General features: G+C 42.8%; 1 non-coding gene across 1 annotated transcript; it reads left to right on the forward strand.

Annotated features, from left to right (window-relative positions):
- Window positions 1–5564: 5564 nt before the first annotated feature.
- On the forward strand, window positions 5565–5667 carry LOC131741918 (U6 spliceosomal RNA). The gene has a single exon (XR_009331272.1). It is a non-coding gene; the product is annotated as a U6 spliceosomal RNA (small nuclear RNA).
- Window positions 5668–22428: the final 16761 nt, after the last annotated feature.

Consider the following 22428-nt stretch of genomic DNA (forward strand, 5'->3'; position numbering starts at 1 on the left):
GATGGCAAATACAAACCTAAATTTCCAACTTCTTTCCTTTGAAAACCCAGAAGCAATAGCAATACTGAGCCACAGTCCCCTCTAACCCCTAATGTCTTGCCCAGCCTTTTTCACTCACTTTATTATCTCCCTGTCCACTGCAGACACTGGATTTGGGGGCCTTGCAGAGATTAAGAGCAGGTGTCAGTGAACTATAGCTCTTGGGCCAAATCTGGCTCGCTGCCTGTATTTGTATGGCCTGTAAGCTTAGAATGGTTTTTACATTTTGAAACTGGCCGGGGAAAAGGAAAGAAGAATATTTCATGACACATGAAAAATTAAATAAAATTCAAATTTCAGTGCCATATTGGAACATGGATCATGGCCATGCTTATTTGCTTATGTGCTGTATGTGTCTACGTTTGCGCCACAACAGCAGACTGTGTGGTCACAAAGCCTCAGATATTTACTACCTGTCACTTGTTACAAGTTTGTTGATTAAGAGAATAAGATTTAGAATCAAAGAAAGCTAGGTTTGAACGCTGTATCTATTATTAGCTATCAGAGAGAATTTGGGCAAATTCCATCACCTCTCTGTAAAATGCAGAGAAGAAATCTTACCCTGCAGGGGACCGTGATGATGTCTACTAGGTGACTATGTTCAGCCTACAGCCTAGTGCTGAGAAAGTGCACAATACATTGTACCCAACAGAAGAGGGAGACTGAAAATCACCCTCTTTGAGACTGATAGTGTTTTTCAGTGAATAACAGAAAAAGAGCCAGGGGTCCCTAACTATAAAAAAAAAAAGTTCATTGCTCTTCTCCTAAAGAGGTTACATTACTATGTCATTAAAATCACTTTGTGGCAATTCAGATGGAGTTATTTTCTACATTAGATATCTTTTAAGTGTAAAAACTGCAATATTTATCAAATACAAAATCACCTTTTTACTCGACACTATTAATTATTGGCTTTGTTATCATATGAAAGCCTTGGAAATAATTACCCATTTAGCATTAATAATAATTTAGTTTGTTTAGAAAGTGAACTGCCCATACAGAGTGAAAACTGTCTTTTCTATGATATCACTTTATATTTTACATTGGAAGTTTATTAATTATCTAGAAGCTGATATTGTCAATTTCCCCCCAAAATGAATTTTCCTCTGTTTGATCAAAGTTGACCAAATAAAAAACTTGGCTGTACATATTTATAATCTAATTAAATCATCAGAACTGATCATACACTTAAAATACACATAACTTAACATTTACCATTTTAAGCATTTTTAAGTGTACAGTTGTGTGGCATTAAATACCATTCACAATGTTGTACAGCCATAACCACTATCTAGTTCCAGAACTTTTTCATCATCCCCAAAAGAAACCTGGTACCCACTAAGCACTCATTTCCAATTCTCCCTCTCACCCCATTCCCTAGCAACCACTAATCTGCTTTTTCTCTCCATGAATTTGCCTATTCTGGATATTTCATTCAAGTGACATCATATAGTATGTGGCCTTGTGTACCTGGCTTCTTTCACTTAGCATAGTGTTTTCAAGGTTCATCTGTGTTGTACTGTAGCATGTATCAGTACTTCATTTTTTGTGTGTGGCTGAATAATATTTCATTGTATGGATATCCGATGTTTTGCTTATTCATTCATCTACCGATAGACATTTGGGTTGTTTCCATTTAAGGGCTAGTGTGAATAGTGCGGTGATGAACATTCATGTACATGTTTTTGTTTGAAAATCTCTCAGGATTCTAGTATCAAGACGCTTTCAGACAGTGCTAAGTGTCTGAAAAAAAAATGAGCTGGATGGACAGTCAAAGGATTGAGACCTGGATGAAAAGGGTCTTGATAATGCATTTGCTTGCTTGCATAATACCTGTCTTACCTCCTTGAATGCAAGGGCCATAAGGGCCAGGACTGTAGGTATGTTCGCTGCTGTACCTTGAGAGATTGAATATACAAACAGACAATGCCCAGACCACAGATAAAAATAGAACTCTGACTCACAATCTGCAGCAACCAGCCCAGGAAACCAACCCATTATCACAAGTAACCAGCTTAGGAAGCCAGCCTGCTCTCTCTAAGTCAGACTTGGAGGATGACTGTCTTCAGCAGCCAGCCCAGAAGCCAAATAATAACGCCTGTACAATCAGCCCCAAATGACCAGGACTTGATTCATAACTGACAGCTTCCCTAATTTTTGTCCCCTCTTCTAACTAGAGGGACCAACCAGAGAAAGCCAAACGTTCGTGCTTAACCAATCACACAGGATGCCCTGCTTCTAGTTAGCCTACCTCCAACTTCCCTGTGCCAACAGCCTCCAATCGGACACACCTGGCTCCTTCTCTCATCCCCTTTTCTTTAACTATAAAGCTTTCCCACTCCTCTGCCTGCCTCTGAGTCTCTGCCAAAAGGCAAATGATGAGGACTGACTCCCTTGCTCTAGCAAGCTCTGAATACATAGCTTCATTATGTTCTCCTTTGGATGGTCTTTGTCTATTTCCACAACCTCCATCTCCTGGACAGGGTCTGGCACACAGAGGGGGCCTGGCCAGTAACTGTTGATGGTGTGAACACACATTGCTGAGGAAGGGTCTGTGTGGTCCTATCACAGTCCCCTGCCTGGACACTCAAGCCCACAGCACACTGTCTGGTCTTATCCCAGCCCCACTTTCTCTTTAGAACTCCAGACCTGCACACACAGCAGCTGACATGCCATCTCTGCCTGGACATCCACAGACCCCTGGGACTCAATGTGTCCCACATCTACTGGCCACCTCCCCCCTGTTCCTTCTGCAGCTCTTCACCTGGTTTCATCGCCCAGGGTCCCCCCAGTGCCCAGCCTGGAACGTGGGAGTCAACCTACCTCCTTCTCCGTCTCCCCAACCAATAACCTGTCAGTAAGTTCTCTTGCTTCTACTCCAGAATGCCTGGTGAATCCACCCCTTCTTCTGGCTCCATTCCTGGGATAGGCCCTCGTTGCAGCAACAGCCCAGAACTGGTCTAGCTGCCTTCAGTCTGGTCTCCTCCAAGACAGCCAGGGGACGACACTCCCCTGAACAACCCATTTCTGACCAGGAGATGCCCTTGCAGAGTGGCCTTCCAGCCATCCTCAGATTAGAGTCTAAACCTAAGAGAAGGGAATTCCCTGGCTATCCAGGGGTTGAGACTCTGCGCTCCCAATGCAGGGGGCACAGGGTTCCATCCCTGGTTGGGGAACTAAGATCCCGCTCATCACATCACGCTGCCTAAATAAATAAATAAATACATAAATAATAAACCTAAGAGAAGAGTTTTTCTGGAGCCTCCCAGACCTGGTCCCTGCCCACCTTCCCAGCTTTAAATCTGGTCCAGCCTATACTCTAACCATGAACACGCCAGGCAACGGCACTCTCTGCCCTCTCTCCCTCCCCTCGCTTAACTTGTCAGGTAGCTCCTCTTCTTCAAGCCTCAGTGAGTCACTGCCTCGGTGGGGAAGCCTCGTCCTGACTGCCATGATCCCCTCCCCTTACCAGATCAATTATTCTGGGCTCCTTACACTAGGGGAGATTTGCTGGTCAGTTCCCCACCCCCACCCCCCATTGTGTAAATTCCTTGAGGGCAGAAATTTTAGTTTTTAACCTTTGTCATCTCAGAACCAAATACAACGCCTGGCACTTGGCAGATATAAAAACGTCAATACTTGTTGAGCAAATAAATGTTTGCGCAAGAAAAGAACCATATCGGGGCTAGATTACCCAACGTACCTTAGGGCTGGTAGTGAAAGAGGGGGATCCCCCCCCAAATTATTTGGAAAGATTTTGATATGTGATAGCTGAATAAAAGCAATGAGGTCATCATTCTGAGAAAATAGAGGAAATGAGGGTTTTGTTGGACTCCCTTACGTTCCTCTTGCTGTCTAGGTTTTTAATTTCCTGTTTAATTTAATTAATTAATTTTTTAGAAGAATTTTTAAAAAACATTTTTTATTTCTTTAATGTATCTATTTTATTTATTTATTTTTGGCTGCGTTGGGTCTCTGTTGCTGTGTGCGAGCTTTCTCTAGTTGCGGTGAGCGGGGGCCACTTTTCGTTTCGGTGCACGGGCCTCTCTCACTGCGGTGGCGTCTCTTGTTGCGGAGCACGGGCTCTAGGCACGTGGGCTTCAGTAGTTGCAGCACGCGAGCTCAGTAGTTGTGGCACACAGGTTCAGTAGTTGTGGCTCACGGGCTCTAGAGCTCACGCTCAGTAGTTGTGGCGCACGGGCTTTGTTGCTCCGTGGTATGTGGGATCTTCCCGGACCAGGGCTTGAACCCATGTTCCCTGCATTGGCAGGCGGATTCTTAACCACGGGACCACCAGGGAAGCCCATATTTCCTATTTTATTTATTTTTATTTCATTTCATTTTCTTCCAGTTTTATTGAGATGTAATTGACATACAGCACTGTACAAGTTTAAGGTGTACAGCATAATGATTTGACTAATGTACATCATGAAGTGATTATCACAGTAAGCTTAGTGAACATCCATCATCTCCTATAGATACAAAAGTAAAGAAATAGAAAAAAAGTATCTTTTCCTTGTGATGAGAACCTGGGATTTACTCTCTTAACTTTCATACAGAGCACACAGCAATGTTCGTTATATTTATCATGTTGTACATTACACCCCTAGTGCTCCTTTATCTTATAACCATCTAGGGTTATTATTATTATTATTATTATTATTATGTTCTCAATTGGATTTGTAATACTTGACACATGAAACTTGCTTTTGAATAAATTTTAGGAATACTGAGGACATGAACAATTATATAACTCGTTATTAGCTTTTTAAAAAATTTTATTTATTTATTTTTGACTGCGATGGGTCTTTGCTGCTGTGTGCGGGCTTTCTCTCATTGCGGCGAGCGGGGGCTACTCTTCTTTGCAGTGTGTGGGCTTCTCATTAAGGTGGCTTCTCTTGTTGCGGAGCACGGGCTCTAGGCTCACATGCTTCAGTAGTTGTGGTTCGTGGGCTCTAAAGCGCAGGCTCAGTAGTTGTGGCGCACGGGCTTAGCTGCTCTGTGGCATGTGGGATCTTCCCGAACGAGGGCTTGAACCCATGTCCCCTGCATTGGCAGGTGGATTCTTAACCACTGCACTACCAGGGAAGCCCTCATTATTAACTTAAAAAAAAATTAGGATCTGCAGGAAAGATTTCTTTCCCAGTTCTTCCCTTCCTTCCAAATACAATCTTAACCTCTGTTGAGCAGATGTATGTTTTTAAATTTTGTGTCTCCCTCTTTGCCTAGCTTCCTTGAAGGTCTGCACTGAATTTGTGGCCCATATTTTATAATTATGCAATACTTTTCTGACTACTAACTTCTCAGATTATTATTTAACCTTCATTTTTCTTTTTTATTACTTTACTTTTCAAGCTTAACTGTACCATGGCTGTTGCTGCTTTTTTAGTTAACAGACTTTATTTTTTATAGCAGTTTTACAGAAACAGCAGGTTTATAGAAAATTTGAGCAGAAAGCACAGAGAGTTTCCATATATTCTCTCTTCCTTAAGTTTCCCCTGTTATTAAAAACTGGCATTGGGTTCTTGCTTCAGCAGCACATATACTAAACTTGGAACGATACAGAGAAGATTAGCATGGCCCCTGTGCAAGGATGACACGCAAATTCGTGAAACGTTCCATATTTTTAAGAGAAATGAGTTTCAAGCATTTTTGTTGGAAGCATTTTTGCTGAAGACATTAAAGCTGACTCTGGGTCTTACACAACTAAATTAGCTGGAGAAGATAGAATGCTCTTTTAGTATTTTTATTTGTTGTTAAGTATTAACCAGCAAGCAAATTTTAAGACCAGAAATTATTGACCCCATAATTCTATCTTTTTAATAAAATTTAATTGAATAAAAAATTTTTTTTCCAAAAAAAAAACCTGGCATTGGTGTAATACATTTGATACAGCTGATGACCCCATATCTGTATGTTATCATTATTATTATTATTTTGTGTGTGAGTGTGTGTGTGTGTGTGTGTGTGTGTGTGTGTGTGGTACGCGGGCCTCTCACTGTTGTGGCCTCTCCCGTTGCGGAGCACAGGCTCCGGACGCGCAGGCCCAGCGGCCATGGCTCACGGGCCCAGCCGCTCCGCGGCATGTGGGATCTTCCCAGACCGGGGCACGAACTGGTGTCCCCTGCATCGGCAGGCGGAGTCTCAACCACTGCGCCACCAGGGAAGCCCAGTACGTTGTTATTAACTAAAGTTCATAACTCATTTTAGGGTTCACTCTTTGAGGTGTACAGTTCTATCGGTTTTGACAAATGTATGACATCATGTATCCATCATCTCAGTATCACACAGAAGAGTTTCACTGCCCTAAGCTTCCTGCTGCCCCCATCCCCCACTTTGCTGTCTTTGCTGTTAGTTTTGTTTCTATTTTGAATTACATAAGAAAAAGGAGAGAGGAATCACAATCATTTTATCCTATCATCTTATTATGGAAACTTTCAAACATCCCTAAAGGTGCAATGAATGATCATCAGTATACCTTCCACCTGGATTCAACAATCATTAACATTTTGTCGTTTTTATTCTCTATTATTTATTTATTTTCCTTTATTTTACATGTTTTTCTGAACCATTTGCAAGTAAGTTGAAGACACTGTGGACAGTTGATCTCTAAATACTTCAGCATATATCTGTAAGAATAAAGACATTCGCCTATACAATGTTGATGCCATTGTCATAGCCAAGAAAATTAACTGTAATTCTTATTGTCATCTAATATTCAGTCCACATTCAAATTTCCCCAGGTGTCTTCAGAATGCCTTTTATGACTGTTTTGTTTTCTCAAACCAGTAGAAGCGTGGAGTCTTAACCACTGGACCACCAGGGAAGTCCCTTAACCATTTCTAACTGTACTGTTCTTGATCCTATATGAAGAAAACCCTAAAGACTTCACCAAAAAACTATTAGAATTAATAGGCAAATTCAGTAAAGCTGCAGGATAGAACATAAAAGACCAGTAGGGTTTCTTTGCACTTACAATGAACTTTCTGAACTGAATGACATTAACGTTTTTTATGTTTATTTGTTTGTTTGTTTATTTATTTATTTAGGCTAGCCGGGTCTTAGTTGAGGCACACAGCATCTTCGTTGCAGCACGTGGACTTCTTAGTTGCAGCATGCGGGATCTTTAGTTGCAGATGCAAACTCTTAGTTGTGGCATGCATGTGGGATCTAGTTCCCCGATCAGGCATTGAACCCAGACCCCCTGCATTGGGAGCTCTGAGTCTTACCCACTGGACCACCAGGGAAGTCCCAGTGACATTGACTTTTAAAAGCCTCAGGCCAGTTGTCTTCAAATATGTTCCACCTTCTGAATTTTCTTGCTTCTTCCTGATGGTAACTTCCTCCTCTGTCTTTCTGACAAACTGGAAATTAGTTCTAGAGGCTTGATTGGATTCAGGCTAATTGTTTTGGGGCAAGAACCCTTCGGAAGTGGTATGCCCATCAGAGTGCATCACCTCAGGAGGACACACAGCATTGCATGCTGCAGTGTAGGAAGGGCTTAATCCAGCCTTGAGTTGAATGAAATCTCTGCTCCTCTGGTCCCACTTAAGTGTCCTCAAGTTGATGTCCCTACACTCTCTATGGATGTCTCCAGCAAACTTCATGCTGAATTTTCTCCCAGCCACTGTGTCCTGCCTTTAAAAAACAACTTTAATCTTTAGCAGCCAAGGATGGGAAGGAAATATTCAAGTAAATTAGCTGCAAATGTTCTCCCCCACCCCACTCTCCTCTTCCATATTCAGAAGACTGCTTTAATCTCAAGATGCATTTTTATCCTTTACTTTTTTTTAATCAATAAATGGATATGAATTTCTTTGCTTTGATTTTATTATTTTGGTGCATTTTCCTTCCAAAGGTGTTGAAGTAGGCAATTTCAGAAAAGTTCAAAGAACCATCTTAAGATCTGGCTACAGTTTCAATCATTATCTCTTTCCTTCCAAAGGTGTTGAAGTAGGCAATTTCAGAAAAGTTCAAAGAACCATCTTAAGATCTGGCTACAGTTTCAATCATTATCTCTGCTTCATTAATCAGAAATATAGATGTCTAAATTGACTTAAAATTGCAGAAGGAAAGACAAATGGAAAACACTCAGATACTTCTGAAGAAGTTTGCAAAGGTTGGAGTAGGGGACTGGTAATAATGATTATAAAAATAGTTACTATTTACTGAACACCTGTCACATGCCTGGCTGCCTGGTGTTCTTTCCAACACGTTTTCTGATTCTCTGACACAAACTGGGTGTTCAACAATTCAATTCCCTTTGAACACTACCTACATCAGATCCCACAACTTAAAGGGCTCAGTCCCACAAGACTGCCCCCACTTCAGATAGCAGCCACAAGACCTGGGCCACCCATCCTTCTGACCAACGGCTACAAATTTGGGGGTTCTCACAACTCCCTCCTCAAGTTCAATAATTTGCTAGGATGGCTCACAGAACTTGAAACCGTGTAACTCAGATTGGACTTGAAGCCACATGCCGGGACTCAAACCCAGCCAAAACCCAGACTGGGACTTGAACTCATGGTCTTTTTGTTTGTTTTTTGCGGTACGCGGGCCTCTCACTGTTGTGGCCTCTCCCGTTGCGGAGCACAGGCTCCGGACGCGCAGGCCCAGCGGCCATGGCTCACGGGCCCAGCTGCTCCGTGGCATGTGGGATCCTCCCGGACCGGGGCACGAACCGGTGTCCCCTGTATCGGCAGGCGGACTCTCAACCACTGCGCCACCAGGGAAGCCCGAACCCAAGGTCTTTTAACTGAGATAACACACTTGGTCTCAGGACTTAACGAAGCTCAGGTTCTTGATGTCTCGTGGCAGAAAGAATTCCGTGAGAGACAAAGTGATAGATAAGAAGTGGATTTATTTAAAGAGAAACACACTCCACAGACAGAGCGTGGGCCATCTCAGGAGGTGAGGGCAGCACCAGGAGTTGTCAGCTTTCAGAGCAGTGGGTAATTTCATAGACTAATGAGGGGGAAGATTATTCCAACTATTTTGTGGGAGGGGTGGAGATTTCCAGGAATTGGGCCACTGCCCACTTTTTGATCTTTGATGGTCAGCCTCAGAACTGTCATGGCACTGGTGGGTGTGTCACTTAGCTTATGCTAATGTATTACAATGAATGTATAAAGAGGCTCAAGGTCCACTGGAAGTCAAATCTTCTGCCATCTTGAATCTAGTTAGTTCTTACCAGTTCTTGCCATGTCCTATACATATGTCATTCTTTAAAAGGTTGTGCCCTGCCCCCTTCCCTCCTGTTTCAAACTCAGGGATATACTTCATTATATTTACCAATTTATTGTAAAAGATAAAACTTAGGAACAGACACATGGAAGAGAAGCATAGGCAAGGTTTGAGGGGAGGGCAGCACAGAGCTTCCATGCCCTCTCTGGGCGAATCACCCTCCCAGCACCTCGGTGTGTTCACTAACCCAGAAACTCATGGAATCTCAATCTTATTGTAAAAGTCTTTATACAGCTCATCTCCAGCTCCTCCTCCCCTCCCTGGAGGTCAGTAGGTGGGGCTGAAAATTCTTACCCGCTAATCACAGATAGTCAGCCCTCATCCTTGGGTTCAGAATGCCTGGATTCAACCAACTGAGGATCAAAAATATATATTTTTTTAATCTAGAAGTTTGCAAGAAGAAAAACTTGAATTTACTGTGCTCTGGTAACTATTTACATATCATTTACATTGTATTTACAACTATTTATATAGCATTTGCATTGTATTAGGTATTATAAGTAATCTAGAGATGATTTAAAGCATATGGGAGGATGTGCATAGGTTATATGTAAATACTACACCATTTTATATAAGGGGCTTGAGCATCTGTGGATTTTGGTATTTGAAGGGGTCCTCGAACCAATCCCCTGTGAACACCATGGGATGACTGTGTTTGGTCTTTTGGGTAACGAGCCCCACCCTGAGGCTATCTAAAGACCCTATCCTAAATCATCTCATTAGCATGCACTCAGATGTGAGGAAATGGGCTTATTAAAGAATAGCAAAAGACTCTTATCACTCAGGAGATTCCAAGGATTTTAGGAATCCAGGACGAAGATCCAATATATTTCTTCTTTTTTTTTTTTTTTGCGGTATGTGGGCCTCTCACCGCTGCGGCCTCTCCCGTTGCGGAGCGCAGGCTCCGGACGCGCAGGCCCAGCGGCCGTGGCTCACGGGCCCAGCCGCTCCGCGGCATGTGGGATCCTCCCGGACCAGGGCACGAACCCGCGTCCCCCGCATCGGCAGGCGGACTCTCAACCACTGCGCCACCAGGGAAGCCCTATTTCTTCTTATTATGTCACACTAGTACATATTTTCTGATTGTCTACTCTATGCCAGAGACTGGGTCAAGGGCTGGAGGTGCAGTGGACACTGGAGGGTGGGGTGGGAGGGGAGTGGGGGGGGACAAGAAATGCATGGTTCCCACCTTCACTGAGCTTGAAATTTAGTTGGGGAGACAGATAACTAAACAGGCAATTACAATTCAAGTTTATAAGTGGTATTGAGACAGGAGGAAAGGGGGCGAGGCACAACCATTAAAAGAAAGACACAGCCATTGAAGATACAACAAAAATTGGTTAGAACCTACTAGGCCCAAGATGGTAGAAGATTCGACTTCCAGTAGACCTTGAGGTTCATTATATGCTCATTGTACTACGTTAGCATGTAATACACAGGCTCATGACAGTTCCGAGACTGACTGTAAAAGGCCAAAAAGTGGGCTGTGGCCCAATTTCTGAAAATGCCCACCCTTTCCCCAAAATAGTTGTAATAATCCTCCCACTATGAAATTACCCAGCCCATAAAAACTAATCACCCCAGCACCCCAGGGCTGCTCTTGCCTTCTGAGATTGACTGCATTCTGCCTATGAATGTGTATTTCTCTATATAAACTTGCTTTCACTTTACCATGGCTCACTCTTGAATTCTTTCCTGTGCAAAGCCAAGGACCCTCACTTGGGGGCCCACCTCAGGGACTCACCCCAGACCTGGGGCATGACCATCCTCTTGCACCCCATTTTCCTGCAACAGTATGAAGGAGATGTAAAAAGAGTGTTGGAGTGCAGAGGAAGGTACTGAATGTGGGGAGTGGGGGTAAGGGTAAGGACAGAACAGTTTATACTATACTGACTCTGAAAACAGAACTTCACATGCAGAAGAATGAGGTTGAATCATTATTTAATATCATAAAAAGATGAACACAAGTATATTAAAGATCTAAATGTAAGAACTAAAATTATAAAACTCTTAGAAGAAAACATAGGACAAAAGCTTCATGACATCAGATTGAGTTCTTGGATATGACACCAAGAAAGCACAGGCAAAAAAAGAAAACAGACAAATTGGACTTAATGAAAATTAAAAATTTTTGTGTATCAAAAGGCACTATCAACAGAGTGAAAAGATAATTCACAGAACGGGAGAAAATATTTGCAAATATATACTTGATAAGGGATTCATATCCAGAATATGTAGAGAACTCCTATAACTCAATAATAATAACAAAACAATCTAATTCAAAAATGGACAAAGGAATAGACATTTCTCTAAAGAAGATATACACATGGCCAATAAGCACATGAAAAGATGCTCAACATCACTAATCATTAGGGAAATGCAAACCAAACCTCAATGAGATACCACCTCATTACAATTGCTATTACTGGAAAACAAACAAAAACCAAAAAAAACAAGGGTTGGTGGGGATGTAGAAAAATTGTTACGTTTGTGCATTGATGGTGGGAATGTAAAATGGTGCAGCAATTATGGAAAACAGTACTGTGGTTCCTTAAAAAAAATAAACATAGAATTACCATAAGAGTCAGAAATTCCACTTTTGAAATTCTGAATTTCAGTTCTTTCAAAGAATGGAAAGCAAGGTCTCTAAGAGACATTTGTACACCCATGCTTAGCTATCACAATAACTAAAATGTGGACACAGCCCAAGCGGCTGTCCATGGATGAATGGATAAACACAATGTGGTATATGCACACAATGGAATATTATTCAGCCTTAAAAAGGAAGGAGATTCTGACACATACTACAACATGGTTGAACCTTGAATTCAGTATGCTAAATGAAATGTCAGACACACACACACAAAAACAAATACTATACGAGTCCACTAATATGAGGTACCTAGAGTAGTCAAAATCATAGAGACAAAATGTAGATTGGTGGTTGCCAGGGGTCGGGCAGTGGGAAATGGGGAGTTATGGATTAATGGGCATGGAATTTCAGTTTTGCAAGATGAAAACATCCGGGGATGGATGGTGGTGATGGTTGCATAACAATATAAATATACTTAATACCACTGAACTGTACACTGAAAAAGAGTTAAAATGGTAAATTTTATGTTATATATATATTTACCCACAATTTTTTTTAAAAAAACAATAACAAATGTTGGCGAGGATGTGGAGAAACCCTCAAACACTGCTGTGGGATTGTAAAATGGTGCAGCTAGTTTGGGAACAGTCTGGCAATTGTACAAAAGTTTAAATATACAGTCACCACGTGATCCAGAAAATCCACTCCTAGATATATGCTCCGAAGAAGTGGAAACATACGTCTACATAAAAACTTGTACACAGTGTTATTCATAATAGCCAAGATGCGGAAACAACCCCAAAATGTCCATCAACTGATGAATGGATGAAAAAATGTGATACATACAATGGAATATCATTCATCCATAAAAAAGAATGAAGTATTGATTTATGCTACAACATGGAAGAACCTTGAAAAGATTCATTTAACCCTTTATCTAACCCTTCCAAGGGTTAGAAGCCAGACAAAAAAAGACACAGAATGTTTGACTCCATGTTTGTGACATGTCCAGAGTAGGCAAATCCATAGAGTAGTTGACAGGGACTGGGGGAGGGGGCAGTGGGGAATGACTGCTAATGGGAATGCTGTTGTTTGGGGGCAATGAAAACATTCTGGAATTAGATAGTGGAGATGGATGCACATCTTTTCGAATATACTAAAAACCACAGAATTGTACATTTTAAAAGTGTGAACTTATGTAAATTATATCTCAATTTTTAAAACTAAAAAAAAAAAAGACTCACTTGGAGATCTTGTTAAAACGCAGATTCTGAGTCAGTAGGGCTGGGGCTGCTCCTGTCTTTCTGCATTTCTAACCTGTTCCCAGGTCATGCAGATGCTGCTGGTCCTTGGACCATACTAAGTAGCAAATTGAGGCTCTAGCCTGCTTTTGACTTAGTTCAGCTTACACAAACACAACAGCTCTATCTCTGGAGCTCCTGAAAGGGCAGCTGCCCAGGAACAGGACCCTGAAGTCAAGTGTACTTCAGCCCCCTCTGTCACCTAGTATAATAGGCACAGTCACTGTAACTGGACAGTGTCAAGAGATCAATGTCTCCTGCTATGAGAATAATCTCTGTGGCTTGTCCTGGGCATTTACAAGCAGCAAGAGACCATTACATAGCAGTCACCTTGTATTATGGTCTCAGTACACACATAAAAGTTACAAATAAAATAAAATAAATGAGAAAGTTCACAGGCTGATTTAAGTTATTGCTTCTCATGACTGAAAAAAAGTCAGCATTTTGATGCTTTCCATAAATCTTCTGGCTGTAGTTATTAATCCCATCCCAGAAATCTTGGTTCTTTGAATTTTAAGTCCATAGCCTATGTTGCCGAGGGCTTGTTTTAATTTATTTTTTGAAGTCTGTAATAATGTTATATTGGAAAAATAAACACAATAGAAATGGTTGAATCTGAAGTGAAAACCCACTGAAAGAGCCACAGACCAAAACTAAAGGCCAACTAACACTCAAAGAAATGTCTTCCTTTTCCAAAAATGATACTGTGTGGAAAGTAAAAAGAAAACAACTGATATTTATGAAACATCCAATAGGTACCGGGCATTCTTCATGTATTGCCTTGTTTATATTTGTTAAGAATGCTTTGGGGTATGAGTAAGAGAATACTTGACGGGGATGTATTCATCAATTATTGCTGGATAACAAACAATTCCAGAATCTCAGTGGCCTATGATAGTAAACATTTTTTTTTTCTTGTTCATACATCTGTGGATTGGCTGGAGTTGACTGTTCTAGGTTGGGCTTAGCACCAGTTCATGAGTTTGGTTAAATCCTGCTTCCCACATCTCTTCTGAGACCAGCAGGTTTCTTGAGGCACATTCTTCCATGGAGATGTCAGAGGCTTAAGAGGGCAAGCCCAGCTACATAAGCATGCATTTCATTGGTCAATATATCTCAATAGCCTATTCAAGTCACCTGACCAAGCCCAAAGTTAAGACATGGGGAAGGATACCCTGCCCTTCATGAAGCCAAGAGTGTAGATGGTTAATTTCACCACATAACAGGAAATAATTGGGACCAACCTGCCAACATATCTCTATAGCTTAGCTAAATGGAGATTTTTTTTTCTCCCATTTTTTTTTCTGCCTGCTTCTCTAGAAGCAGGCAGCCCATGGCTGGTGAGGCTGTTCAATGACAGTGCCATCCCAGGCCTCTTCTCATTCCTCTTCGCCATCTTCAGCATGTTGGAGTCTGCCTGAGTGCATAGGTTTCCCTGACTGGGACATGGCTGCTCACTTCCAGCCCTACCTCTGCGTCGTCTGCAGGAACAAGCGGGAAGCAGAAAGGGACAGGGCCTGATTCCATAAGGCAAAAGCTTTCCCAGAAACCCTCAGCTTATTAGTCATTGACAGAAACTGTGTCACTTCCATCATGGAGATGAGTATGCTTACAAAGGCCCATTGCTGCCCCAAACAAAATCGGGGGCTTCCCTGGTGGCGCAGTGGTTGAGAGCCCGCCTGCCGATGCAGGGCACACGGGTTCGTGCCCCGGTTCGGGAAGATCCCACATGCCGCGGAGCGGCTGGGCCCATGAGCCACGGTCGCTGAGCCTGCGCGTCCTGAGCCTGTGCGCCGCAGCAGGAGAGGCCGCAGCAGAGAGAGACCCGCATACCGAAAAAAAAAAAAAAAAAAAAATCAATATCGGGGTCCTTTCAGGAAGGAGAGGTAATGGACATTGGGTAGGCAGCCTTCAGTGTCTGCCATGCTGTTGAAATCTCACAAAAATTCTCTGTGATAAGCAATATTCCCATTTCAAAAATGAGGAAATCCTGGCTCCAAAAAGTTAAATTAACTCATCCAAGTTGCCTCAGCCAGGATATAAGGATATAACAGGATTGAGATTTGGACATAATACATTCATTTCACAACAACTCACTCCTTCCCACTAAGCTGGGGCCCTAGACACCTGGGCTCTTGTCTTCTCTCTGACAGTGAGAGGCCAGCGTACCGCAAAAAAAAAAAAAAAAAACCCAAACCTAAGGTTCTTTTTAGCTAAACCAAAAGAAATTAAAATTTACCCATGGTTCCAATCACTCAAAGATAATAAATGCTTCTAGAATATTTTCTATACATGTATAAAAATAAATACATGAAATATGTATAATATATATCTATATATGCAAATGGGATAACATTATTTTGGATCTGCTTTGTTTTCAATTTATATTTTATCATAAGGATTTTTCCACGACAATAAATATACATTATATCATCACTTGAAATGCCTGCTAACATTCCTTTGATTTATACAAATATACTACAATTTGTTTAACTGTTGCTGTTGTTTCCAATTTTTTGATGTTAAAAAGCAGTAATTTCCCATAATGTGATACAAGTAACTGGAGGAATGCAATGTGATTTTGGATAGTACATTGATGAATTCTTAAACACTTAAATAGTTATATATTTATTTGTATACATATTATATATATTTGCTTATATATTTATTAGAAACAGTGTAACTAGCCTTTTGGTAGTCATATAATGTTTAATTTTAAAATGAAATTAACTAAATGTCCTGGGTCTGTTAGAAGAATAAGAAAAGAGTAGGATGGTATGGTATGTGGATGTAACACAGACCAGGAGCACAGTGCTTGAATGAGACAAGTTTAGAGAACTCTGGGGCAGCAGTGCTACGATAAGTGTCCCTGGTTACATATCTCTGTGTGTACTTGTCTGATGCTTTCCTTAGGATGAAGTCTTACAATTGCTCAAGAGGTGGGCACATTTTTAAGTTTTTAAATATGTTCTGCCAAACTGCTCTGCATAAAGGATGCCCAATTTACTCTCCCACATTCCATCCCATTGGAATAGAAGCTTCAGGAAGATAGACACTTCATTCATTTCTATAAACCCAATATTTACAATAGTACTTAGGAAATAGTAGGTTCTCAATAAAAAATCTGCTAGATGGATTTGTCAAGGACTTTGAAGGGCCTGAGACCTTATTCTACTTGCAAGTGAACAAGGTGGCCTGCCGCAGCTTCATGGATGCTGGCAGAGCAAACAGGACTCCCGGCTCAGAGACAAAGGACCTTACCACTCACTGCAATAGCAGTGGTTGTTGTACAGTATTTGTGCCAGTTGCCCAAGCCCCAATTTCCCAAGGGTGATGCAAAAGGGAGAGGGGATACTGGCACACATGGTGGGATGTGTTGCAGATAAGGAAGCTTGAGCTTAGAGACCACTTATCTTTTATAATGGGCAATAAGCCTGCCTGAACTTTGCCCAGAGGGCCACATTACTTTTTTTTTCTCTTCTCCTTCTTCCCCTTCTCCTCCTCCTCCTTCTCTTTCTTCTTCTTTTTTGAGACATTACCTTTTTATACTGGACAGTAAACTAATTTGCCCTTTGCTCCAGAGAGAGATACTATCTCAATCTTCCAAGGCTGTTTGTTATACAAACATTCTTAAAAAGACAGTCCTGAAAAGTTCTGTTCATAAAACATGCAGAAACACGAGACTCATGGAGAATTGTCTCCCAACAACATCCATCCTTCATTTCTTTTCTTTTCTTTTTTTTTTTGTCGGTACGCAGGCCTCTCAGTGCTGTGGCCTCTCCCGTTGGGGAACGCAGGCTCCGGACGCTCAGGCTCAGTGGCCGTGGCTCACGGGCCCAGCCGCTCCGCGGCACGTGGGATCTTCCCGGACCGGGGCACGAACCCGTGTCCCCTGCATCGGCAGGCGGGTTCTCAACCACTGCGCCACCAGGGAAGCCCCATCCTTCATTTCTATACCGTCCTGGCTTTTGGCAAATTCTCCCGTGAGTATGCCACTCCACTGGCCACGTCAGTTCATCTAACCGACAAAGGCTAGAACCAAATCCATTCACTTTGTCTCGTACGGCACTTAATTAAGGCTACTCTCAATAGGACTCCAACCAATAGTATTGTCCTTGGCAATTCCTCCACCCATGGTCCTGGACTCAGTCGGCTGAATAAATCCCATAAACCATCTGGGTCACCCTTAGAAAGCCAGGTGGCTTTCTCCTTAAATTGTTGTGCTGACCTTTTCCTCTTGGCCCAAGGAATTGGCTCAGATACAGCAGGAGGTACTAGAGGTTGTGCAGATTCCACTGTGACCTTGCAGAAAAGAAGCCTACTGCAATCCCATCATCCATAACAACACTGGCCAGTGACATGAGGCTGACCTGAATGTCTTCCAGGGATGAGGAGGTATCACCGATCAGTTTAGCTAAAGTCAGGGACTGGTTTCATACCATCTATTCCAATTGGATGACTTCCTTCTTGGGGATAATTGTGAAAAATAATAAGTGTGAAAAACAATGAGCCGGGTATCATTCTGGAAATAGCCTCATTTTGGAGAGATCCTTGCAGGTGTGCCAGATATCGTGGCATTTTCTTAAATACTTGAAGATTTTTTTTTTTTTTTTTTTTTTTTGCGGTACGCGGGCCTCTCACTGTCGTGGCCTCTCCCGTTGCGGAGCACAGGCTCCGGACGCGCAGGCTCAGCGGCCATGGCTCACGGGCCCAGCCGCTCCGCAGCACGTGGGATCCTCCCGGACCGGGGCACGAACCCGCGTCCCCTGCATCGGCAGGCGGACTCTCAACCACTGCGCCACCAGGGAAGCCCTTGAAGATCTTTTATGACCACCCCTATGGTGCAAGTCGTGGTGTTTTCAGGAGGGAGACAAGTCAATGCCTGACTTACACACAAGAAGTGCAGTCCCAGGGTTGCTCCTGGTGCTCCTGGAAAGAGAGTGTTGTTTACAATTGTTGGGGCCTCCAAGTGGGACGTGCATCAGTCAGAGGGGGCAGGTGACAAACTGGTAGGCCTGAAGATGCCAGCTCAGTTTGAGTAATTAAGGAACTGCCTGAGGGCAACCTGTCTTGTCCATCCACGCCACCAACTGGGGCGTTCACCCAAATTACTGAGCAATGGCTATGGGAATGGAGATAGACAAGAGGTTGACCCTGCGAGGTACAGGAGCTGGGGCCAACCCCTGCTGTTCCCAGTAGACTTCTCTGTAAGGTTAAGGAGACCAGTGATCAAAGCACGGTTAGAGCCAGCTAGTGGGGGATGGCAGACCAGCTGAGAGATTTAAGGCATTTGCAGCAGTTTGAGATCAGGGCACTCTCCTTTGTAAGGAAAGCTCTAGAGGTGGCTCTGAAAGATAAAAGATTGCTAACATCCTTTCCTTCTCCATACCTTCTGGAGACCAAGGTGTTCTCTCCCTGGTGCCTGGGCTGCCGATCTTCCTCCACTGCCACAAATCACTGTGCGCCTTCCAGGAGCTATAACCTCACCTTTTCCAGTCACCCCCTGCTCACACCCAGACCTCTGTCTGAAAGGGTGGTGCAAGGACAAGGACGGTTTTATAAAACTTATAGAGAACCATTATGGCCCTTGCTTTAGGGGGTTACTAGCCGGGGACTCAGTGAACGGGGTACCCAATGAAGCATTCATTAACCTTATGATCTAGGACCGTATTAATCCAACAAGAGAGTCCAGGTGGCTGAAGCAGAATTAAGTTTGAATCTCCTAGGCCCCCTTTAGCCAGGTTTCTGTCTTGTAATGATTAATTTTGTATGTCAGCTTGACTGGGCCACTGGGGTACAATTGGTCAAACATTATTCTGGTGTGTCTGTGCTGGTGTCTCTGGATGAGACTGCCTGACTGTCTTCCAGCCGGGACATCAGTCTTCTGTCTTTGGACTTGGACCTGGATTGGAACTCACGTCGTTGGCCCTCCTGGTTCTCAGGCCTTCAGACTCAGACTAGAACAACACCATCACCAGCGGCTCTCCTGGGTCTCCAGCTTCATGACTGCAGATCTTGGACCTCAGCCTCCACAATAATGTGAGCCATTCCCTTACAGCAATCTCTCTTGTATATATCATCTATCATCTATATCTATATATGTCTATCTATCTATCTATCTATCTATCTATCTATCTATCTATGTTTGCACGTATGTATTTCCTGCTGTTTGTTTCTCTGGAGAAGCCTCACTAATATATTCCAGGAGAAGATAACCTGGGTTGCAATTAACCCAGAAATGGTTAAGATGAGATTCTGATTTTTAAAACAAATCACCCCTACCCCTTTCATGTTGAACATTACTCAAGGAGTGGCCAAGAGGAGATGATCCCTTTCCAGGGACATCTGTGTTCAGTGGCCAGTCTGCCTAACTAAGGTGCTTGGACCAGGAGGAGGTGAGAGAGGGAGAGTCAGAAATCTTTCCAAGTTTGTTTTTTAGGACTTAATTCTACCAGATGCTTATGGATGGTAGGGAGGGTTATGGGCAGAATTGTGTCTCTCCAAAATTCATATGTTGAAGTCCTAACTCCTAATATCTCACTCAGAGTGTGACATTATTTGGAGATAGGACCTTTAAAGAGGTAATTATGGGACTTCCCTGGTGGCACAGTAGTTGAGAATCCACCTGCCAGTGCAGGGGACAGGGGTTCGAGCCCCGGTCCAAGAAGATCCCACATGCCGCGGAGCAACTAAGCCCGTGCGCCACAACTACTGAGCCCGCGTGCCACAACTACTGAAGCCCGTGTGCCTAGAGCCCATCCTCCACAACAAGAGAAGCCACCACTCTTCACAACTAGAGAAAGCTCGCGCACAGCAACAAAGACCCAAAGCAGCCAAAAATAAATAAATAAATAAATTTATTTTTTAAAAAACAAGAGGTAATTATGGTAAAATGAGGTCATGAGGGTGAACCCTAATTCAGCTTATATATAACATATATTTATACACACACATAACCTACCCCTATGCCACAACAGCCACAGAGTTTCAGCAGGAGCAGCCACTGTTTATGGTCACCCCATGCCCTAGAATAAACCAGGGTGAAGGTTGCAGCAGGGTTGGACTTGCACATCTTCTGTGTCACTACTGACTAGAAGGTTGCTCTCCAGCGGGTCCTGCCCAGGCCAAGAGGAGATGGCTTCTGAACATCAGCTGTGGCTTGAGATTCACAGTCAAGTTACTCAAACCAATGCCTCCAAGTTCCATAAAGAAGCAGAGACCAGGACGGTGAGAATTCTCAAGGTCCATCCAAATGAGTTCCCTTTCTGTTTTCTCTCTCAGCATCCCGCAGATAAAAGAACTCTACTGCTTCTCACAAACCCCAGTGCCCTCTGACTCCCCGCGTAACATCACTCAACAGAGGTATCAGATTGTGACTGGTTAAAACAGGACTTAAGACTTTGGAAACGGACAGAGAAGATGGATGTATCCAGAAAGGACAGAATGACTTGGGAGCTTCCAGCATCGCTGTAGATTCAATGTATCTCATGTGAGTGAATAAATTAATAAAGACACATGACCTGCCCAAGGTCACACAGCCAGTTGGCCAGGGCTGGGACTCAACCCCAGGGTGCCAGCTGAGGCCGCTGGAAACTTCTGCAGAACAGTATTGTCACTTGGAATTTTTTCCTTCCCTTAGCATGTGTCTGCCAGGGCATTGCTCACACTAGAATGAAAGGATTTGTTGTGTGTCTCTCCCACATGACTCCAAGATCATGTGACATATTATCTATTTGCCTGTTGGTTTATTTTCAATCAACTCCCATTAGGATGCAAACTCTATAAGGGCTGGTTTCTTTTCTTTTCAAAGGACATGAAATTCACATAACATAAAGTTAACCTTTATAAAGTGTATACAATTCAGTGGCATTAAGTACATTCAGAATGTTGTGCAACCATCACCTCTCTCCAATTCCAAAACATTGCAATCATCTTAAAGGAGACCCTGTACCCATTAAGCAGTCCCTCCCCATCAATGCCTCTAGCCAGCCCCTGGCAACCACTAATCTACTTTCTGTCTCTAAGGATTTGCCTGTTGTAGACATTTCATATAAATGAAGTAATACAATACGTGTCTGGCCTCTTTCACTTAGCATGATGTTTTCGAGATTTATCCGCAATGTAGCATGTATCAGTACTTCATTTCTTTTTATGGCTGAATAATATTCCATTGTATGGATAGGCTGCATTTTGTTTATCCATTCATTTGTTAACAGTATTTGGTGATTGTGAACAGGCATTGTTTTTTTTTTTTTTTTTTTTTTTTTTTGTCCACTCCTTTCCCCCAATGCCTAGAACTGAGGAATAAAGGGTGGGCCAGGTGTTATTCATTCTATCCTCCCCAGTAGATAATGGACATTACTAGAAGGCTTGTAGATCTGAGATCAAAAGAATAAATGACCAGAGAGGCAGTAACAGTAGAAGCCACTGTGAGGGAGGAAGGGAGGGGCCCAACTGGAGAAAAGCTTTCTATTTTCTACCTTTTGAACTTGAAAAAGTGAATCATGATGGCCACAGAGAGACATCTTTATATGCCCAGTTCTGAGGAAGGAGGTTATTTATCATCAGACAGCAAAAGCAAAATGATGCATTAAGATGTTGGCAGATTCACAGTAAGTCAACAAGTAGGCAGAGAAGGCAGATTCTACCTACCAGGCCAGCTCTAGGGAGAAAGTCATTGAAATCCAATTGTCTGCCCACAAAGGACTTCATTAAATTGCTGAAATTACCAGGAGCCTACTGCAAAAAAAAAAAAAAAATAGGGCGAGGGGAGCAATTTCTCTGTAAATGTTGATGCAATTTAGAAGAAATTAAATTGCAATTATGTTCGTTTACTTAGGAGACCGACTGTGAACACCCGGTGGGGACCCCTATCAGCCTTTTGAAAATAAGATGGCTTTTTGTTCGTGATGGTTCCCAGGGGCCCGCCCGGTTCCTTAGCGAGTTTGGCTACTTCGGCGCGCCCTCTCGTGGCCATGTGTGGAAGGTTCGGCAATTGCCCTCCATTCTCCAGCGTAGTGTGCAAGAGCAAGGGGCCAATTTCAGCCACACTTAAACCGGAAAGTCCGTCTCAGCATGTGCCACTTGGGGGGGGGGGGGATGAAGGGCTGTAGGAAGGGCTGTCTAGATCAACTGACTTCAAAAATTGTAATTATAAAGTTAATTATGATTATGGTTATAATTTCAAATATTTTCCAAGATCATAATGTAAAAGGCCAGTTTCCCCGACCAACTTTCTCACATCCCCAA

The sequence above is a fragment of the Kogia breviceps genome, chromosome 14, assembly GCF_026419965.1.
Source record: "Kogia breviceps isolate mKogBre1 chromosome 14, mKogBre1 haplotype 1, whole genome shotgun sequence".
NCBI lineage: Eukaryota > Metazoa > Chordata > Mammalia > Artiodactyla > Physeteridae > Kogia > Kogia breviceps.